This window comes from Amborella trichopoda, chromosome 7 (genome assembly GCF_054954075.1).
Source record: "Amborella trichopoda isolate Santa Cruz 75 chromosome 7, AtrichopodaSantaCruz75HAP2 v2.0, whole genome shotgun sequence".
In the NCBI taxonomy this organism is placed as follows: Eukaryota; Viridiplantae; Streptophyta; class Magnoliopsida; order Amborellales; family Amborellaceae; genus Amborella; species Amborella trichopoda.
In genome coordinates, this window is record NC_142342.1 from 11,977,183 (window position 1) to 11,984,698 (window position 7,516).

Below are 7,516 nucleotides of genomic sequence, written 5' to 3' on the forward strand. Positions count from 1 at the left end.
TGGGTCTCACCGACTGACAGAAGGAGAGAGAGAAAATCAGTCAGCGTTAGTTCTTACCGACTAACAAAAGAAGAGATAGAAAACTAGTCGGCGCTATATCTCGCTGACTGACAGAAGAAAAGAGAGAAAACCAGTCGGTGACAGCGAAAGAGAGAGAAAACCAGTTAGTACTAGGTCTCACCAACTAACAGAGGAGGAGAGTGAAAATAAGTCGGCATTAGGCTTTACCGACTGACAAAGAAAGAGAGAGAAAATCAATCGATGTTAGGCTTCACCGTCTAACAGATGAAGAGAGAGCAAACCCACCGACATTAAGCCTCGCCATTTGCGACAAAAGAGGATGGATGGAGATAAAGATGAGAAGAAAAGAGAGAAAAGGATAGAGGTGAGAAGAGAGGATGAGAGAGAAAGAGATGGAGATAAGAAGAGAGGATGAGAGAGAAAGAGATAGCGATGGTAAGAAAGGATGAGAGATAAAGAGATAGAGACGAGAAGAGAAGAGAGAGAAAGAGATAAAGGCGAGAAGAGAGGAGAGAAAGAGATAGAGATGCGAAGAAAGGAGAGAAAAAGGGATAAAGATAAGAAGAGAGGAGAGAGAAAAAAGGGAGGAGAGAAAGAGGGGAGGAGAGAGAAAGAGATAGAGATGAGAAGATAAGAGAGAGAAAGAGATAAAGACGAGAAGAGAGGAAGAGAGATGAGGAGAGAGAAAAGAGATGAGGAGAGAGAAAAAAGATGGAGAGAGAAAAATTACCTTACCCAAGGGTATTGGCCTTTTTCTTCTCTCTCCTCTCTCTCTCTCCAAGATGTACCCAAGAACTTAAGAAAAAATGGAAATTTTATTTAATCAATGAAAAATGAACTGAAGGTCCTTATAATTTAGGTTTGCATGTTTATATAGAATTGGACCAAAATGTGTGTGTATGCTCGAAAATTAGCTAGAATTGAAGATAATTACAATTTAATTGAATTTAAAGAAATTCTAAAAAATGGGTGCAAAATGACTTTTTTTCTCCTGCCTAACAATGTGTGGAATTTTAGAGCAGTCCCTGCTGCTGCCTGAGAACTTGCGTGATCTTTCGTGGCTAACCCGAGGTCATTTTGATACCTATTTGATCGAAAGATTACTATTTTCTTGTAGGGCTCGGCATGACGATCATTTTGATACCAACTTTGAGTCATGGATCGTGTTACGATCCATGATTATGAGACTTGAAATTTGCTTGAATTTTGAAAACTTCAGATCGATTGTGTACTCGTTCCTTAATGTTTCCTCACTATCTTCATTGAATCACACTGAGCATACCATCACGACTATGTTGGAACAAACATAGCTTGATTTCGTGTCTGGATGAAGATTTTGTCACCTTACGTTTTTTGCCGGAATCTTGAAATCTAATGCTTGGAATTTACAGCAACTTTGATGCCTTCGTGTGAGAAATCCAACCATTCATCGTACGCGAGGTTCGGACCAGAGATAGCCTCAGACCTTATGCACCTAATGCAATTAGTTTTGTGCCGATCGCGTATGCGAGTGTCATGATTTGACTGCTCAAACGAGGCATGCTGCTGCTGAATTTTCTACAACTTCCTTCAAGGATCAACGACTTTCATTAGTTTTTCTCTTTGCTCGGGTGTCGTCATGGGGCGTACCACATATTGAATTATTCGTCTGAGGTGAACAGGCCCCAAAAGTGACTTCCTGTGACTGTAAAACCAGCCACCTTTAATGGTTTTGGTGCAGTGAGGCCACACGGAATAGTGTGCACCTACCCTTTTGAGTCTTTTACCCATAACTTTGTCCTGAAGTGCCTGATTAAGCTGAAACTAGACCCATAGGGTTTTCAACCATGCCAAATCTAATGGTGATAGTCCCACAGCTGTTTGATGCACCACAAGTGTAACTCTAGTTATAGGGTCCATTTCAAGGTGCTAGAGATAGATTTTACGGAAATTGTTTCTTTGTGTTCATTGCCTTATTCATGTCTGATCACTATGAAACTTGACAGGTGGTCCTTAGAAATGCTGATGAAGATCTTGACCAATTTTGGGGTCATTCTGAGACTTTTGGGAATTTTTACTATTCTAAGACGGGGGACCAAGGTGCTGAAAAGTACGTTCAAACAAAGAGAGAGAAAGAAAGAAATGTGAGAGAAGAAGAAGAAAAACATGAATGATGATGGGGTTCTGCCACCCATGATAGAGAAAGAGGAGAGAGAAAGAACATAGACGGTGATCGGTTCCACCGCCCATGATAGAGGAAAGAGGAGAGAGAAAGAACATGAACGATGATGGGTTATGTCGCCCATGATAGAGGAAAGAGACAAGGACTAAAAGGGAAAAGACACACCCGATGCTAGGCATCACCACTCATCTTGTAAGGGACTTAGATAGGATCCGACCCACCATTCAAGGAAAGGCCCAGTTCAATTTCCTTATCAAATAATGAGGAATTCATCGTCGTGCACAACATGGGGAAGGGGAAGCTTGGACAGAGGCCCAACCCACCACTTGGGTTAAGGCCCGGCTCACTATGCATGTTTTCAAAGGATAAGGGGAGAATGAGAATATCATCCCCGGCGACGGGTATTTTCATGCATGACTGGAGAGGAGAGAGAAAATAAATAACAGAGTGAGAGAAAGAAAGACAGAGAGAAAGAAATAGGGTTTAAGGAAGAGAAAGAGGAAAGGAAAGTAGAGAGCGAAGGAAAGTGAGTAGTGAGAGATGAAAAGAAAGAAGAGAGAGAAAAAGAAAGTGAAGAGAGAGGTTAGGACAGAGTTAGAAAAGAAAGAAGGAAAGAGACAGAGGAAAAAGAAGGAAAGAGAGAAAGAATCACGCACGGCGCTGCCACCGCCATGTGAGTTAAAGAGAGAAAAAAATAGAGAGAGATGTTCATGCATGGTGCTACCATCGTCATGCACATTCAGATAGGGAGAAGTAGAAAAAAAGATAGAGTAGAGAGAGAATAAATAAAGAAGGAGAAGAGAAAGAAGAGAAGAGAGAGAAGAGAGAAAAAGGAAGAGAGAGAAGAGAGAAAAAAAGGAAGAGAGAGGCATGCACGGCTCTGCCATAACCGTGCATGTTCTTAGAGAAGAAGAGGGAGAAGCAGAGTGAAAAGAAGAAGAAAGAAAAGTGAGAAAAAGAAATCAAAGTAGAGAAAGAGTAGAGAGAGAAAAGAGGAGAGAGAAGAAGGAAGAGAGAGAATTACCTTGAAAAAAGGGCTACCAGCTTAATTCTTCTCTCTCCTCTCTCTCTCCAATACATGCCTTTTCAATTCAATGCAAAAACTTAAACATTATTCATCAATTAAAAGTATGACGTGATTTTTATACAATTAGATGTAGCATGTATTTATAGAATTAAGCCCTAAACATGGGTGGATGCCAAAAAACTATCTTAATTGATGATAATTACAATTTATTCAAATTAAAAGAAATTCTAAAAATGGGTGCAAAATGATTGTTTTGCCCCTGCCTAACAATACATATAATTCTAAAACAGTCCTTGCGCTGCTGTAGAACGTGCGTGATCTTTCATGGATGATCTAGGGATGCCTTAGTGCCCATTGGACAAAAAGATGATTGCTTTCTTGTAGGGCTCGTCGTGACGATCAATTTGATACCAACTTCGAGCCACAGATCGTGTTTTTAAGTCACGATCATGCGACTCGAAATTTGGATGAATCTTGAAAACTTAGGATTTATATTGTGCTCATATCTTGATGTTTCTTCATGATTTCTTTGATGTATTGCACTGAACATGTTGTCACGTTCACGTGGCAACAAAAATAGCTCAATTTCGTGCCTAGAAGAAGATTTTGCAATCTTGGGTTTTCATTCAGATCGAAATTTATAGCAACTTCATCGGCTTCACATGTAAAATCTTACAGTTAATCACACATGCGATTTGGACCAATGGTAGTACTAGACCTTATGCTTGCGATGAAAGTGGTCTTGTGTCAATCCGAGATGCGAGCACCGTGATATGATCTCTCGAGCAGGACATGTCGCTATTGAATTTCTTACAACTTCCTTCACAAATCATCGACTTCTCTCTAGGTTTTCTCTCTGCTCAGGCGTTCTCACGGGGCGTGCCACATATCAAAATGCTCGTCTTGACGAGACGAATACACTTACGAAATTTGAATGAGATCGACTAGGGATGAGTGAGATATGACCACCAAAAGTCACTTCTCGAGATTGTAAAAACAACCTTTAATGGTGATTTGGTGCAGGGAGGGTGCACGGGAATAGTGTGCGGCCTACCCCTTTTTAATGTTTTACCCATAACTTTGTCTTAGAATGCTTGATTAAGCCGAAACTTGAACCATAGGGGTTTTCAACCGTGTTGGATCTAATGACTGTGGTCCCACAGTAATTTGAAGCACAAAAAATAGAGTTCTAGTGATGGGGTCCGTTTCAGGGTGCGAGAGACTAATTTTTCCGAAATTGTTTCTTTGTCTACACTACCTTAGACATGTCAGATTGAGACAAAACTTGATAGGTAGCCTTTTGAAGTCCTTATGAACATTTCCACTTATTTTATGGTAATTCTGAGACTATCAATAATTCCACTGTAATTCAGGCTTTATTGACCGACTTATCTTTTTATTCCACATTAGGGACCTAAGGTGCTGAAAAATGTCTTCAAAAAATGGTTATGTAACCTTTGCAATCTTCTAGGGTTCGTTCAGGGTCCTTCCGGTCTTCATCCAGCTAAAAGATTATTCTTTTCTTGATCGAATGTGGGAGACGATAATTTGGATACGCATTTCGAGCCATGGATCGGACTTTCAGACCACGATGATGACGCGACAAAACATGAGAAAACATGCAATCTTAAATTTGTCTGGCTTGTTTCTCAATGTTTTTCATCGATATCTTCGTTGTAGCGTGGCGAGCATGTTGCCAAGATTGTTTTGCAAAAGAACGGCACAATTTGGTGCCCAAACGACTGTTTTCAAAATTGGGAAACTTTGGGTTGAATTTGGATTTCGGTGACCAAAATTTTCCACTATTCATCCCTAATTTATGACGAATCCAACCATCCAACACGCACGAGGTTCGACTTAGAGGAAGCTCTCGACCTTTTAATCGTAACAGGTCTAACTACGCGTCAATATGATGCGCGAGCACAGTGATACAGCTGTTCGATCAAGGGAACGTGTTGCTGAAAATTCCCAGGTACTTTTGAAACTTTCTGACGAACTTATCTTTTCTATTTCTCTTGGCTCGGGTAGTGTCATCGTGCGTGGCTCATATCAAACTGTTCGTGTCGTTAAGACAAACAAGCTCCCAAATTTTTGGCTCGATCTGACCTAGGATGAGGAGAATACAACCATGAAAAGGTTGCCCCCAATTGGTGAAGCATAGTCTCCATTAATGGAAACTGGTTCACTGAGGGTGCGCCATAATAGTGTGACATACCCGTTTTAGGTAATTCGGCCATAACTTGCTCCAAGAGCGTCTGAATGCATCGATAATTGATACCGGGGGGTTTTCGAATGTTCTGAATCCAACGGTGATGGTCTAGAGATAATTTGTTACTTCGATTATAGTTTTGTAGTTCAGATTCCACTTTTCACATGAAAGAGGAAAAATTTCCCAAAACCGTTTTGTCGTCTATACTGCCTTAAACTCATAGGATTGCAACGAAATTTGGCTGGTGTTCTTAGGAGACCCTTAACCACATTACTACATGTTTTCAGGCCGTTGTAAGACTATAAAAAATTTCACTTCCTATGGCTCCCATAATCCACAGGCGTTCTGAGACACACCTCACCTAGGTCCATGACTCACTCAGGCTGACTCACACAGGCGCCCTCTTAGATCACGACATAAAGTGTCCCAGCCCTACAACTAGTTTGGAATCGTCTCCCTTGTCCTGTACTCTCCTGTTTCTGCAATCACATACACACGATTAATTTATAAGACAAGTGGGTCAAGGGACCCCACCTTGTCTTTGGGTGAATGCACATAGGCATGTAAATTCAAAAGAAGAAAACGAGTAAGATGATAGAATAGAAGAATGGGGAAGATAGGAATTTGACCATGTTGCTAAACTAACAAAGTAGTTAGACCAGCAAGTGATTAACCCGACGTGGTAGCAAGATGGGCACGGTATATAGACCAGCGCAACGACAATACTACTAGATGACAGAATGGTCACCGACTAGCCTGACATGATGGCTGACCTATCGTGGCAGTATGATGGGCACCGTAGCTAAGACCGGCACAGTTGCAATACTGCTAGATGGTGAGACTACCATGGCAGTGTTTGACTTAGCTTCCCTTGATCAAACAAGGGGGAAAGAAGAAAGAAGAGAGAAAAGAGAGAGAGGGAAAAGAAAAATCTGAAAGGAATAAAGGAGAGAAGAAGGGAGAAGGAAAAAAGGAGGAAGAAGAAAGAGAGGAGAGAAAAGGGGGAAGGAAAAGAGAGAATAAAGAAGTAAAAAGAGAGTGAAAGAAGAGAGAAAAGAAGAGAGAAACATGGACGATGATGAACTTCCACCATCCATGACTGGAGGGTGAAAGAGGGAAAAGAACATGGATGGTAATGAGCTTCTGTTGTCCATGCCAGAAGAGAGAGAAGATAAAAGAAAACATGGACAGCGATGAGCTTCCGCCATCCACGACAGAGGAGAGAAGATAAAAAGAAACATTGGATGGCAATGAGCTTTTGCCGTCCATGATAGAGGAGTGAAAAGAGAGAGAAAACAAGGATGGTGTGAGCATCGTGATAGGGCTGCTCGAACGAGGCATGTTGCTGTTGAATTTTCTGCAACTTTCTTCACGAATCGTTAACTTCTCTTTAGTTTGTCTCCCTGCTCAGGTATCGTCATGGGTTGTGCCATGTATCAAAATGTTCGTCTTGACAAGACAAACATGCTCACCAAATTTGAATGTGATCCTACTCAAGATGAGTAAGATACGAGTATTCAAATTTGTTTCTGATGACTGTACAAATAGTTACCATTAATGGTGACTTGGTGTAGGGAGGGTGCACGGGATGTGTATCTTACCCTTTTTCAGTATTTTACTCATAACTTTATCCTGGAATGTTCGTTTAAGCCAAAACTTGGCCCATAGGGTTTTTGATAGTGCTGGATCCAATGGAGGTGGTCCTAGAGATGTTTGACACACCAAAAATAGAGTTCTAGTTACGGGGTTCGTTTCAGGGTGTTAGAGTCCGATTTTTCTGAAATTTTTTCTTTGTCTGCACTGCCTTATACATGTTGAATTACGACTAAACGTGGCAGGTGGCCTTTTAAAGTGGTTAGGAAGATTCTGACCCATTATGGGAAAATTATGAGACTGTCCGGAATTCAACTGTATTTCGAGGCTTTATTGACCGACCTCTCTTTTATTCAGCATCGGGGACTCAAGGTGCTGAAAAATGTGTGCATACATCTTGCCCAGATGAATGTTGTGCTTTGAGAGAAGCGAGAAAGACGACATTCAGAAATTTCCTTAAGCTTTATTACATTTTTCTTCCTAGCCATAAGATCATGTGAACGCT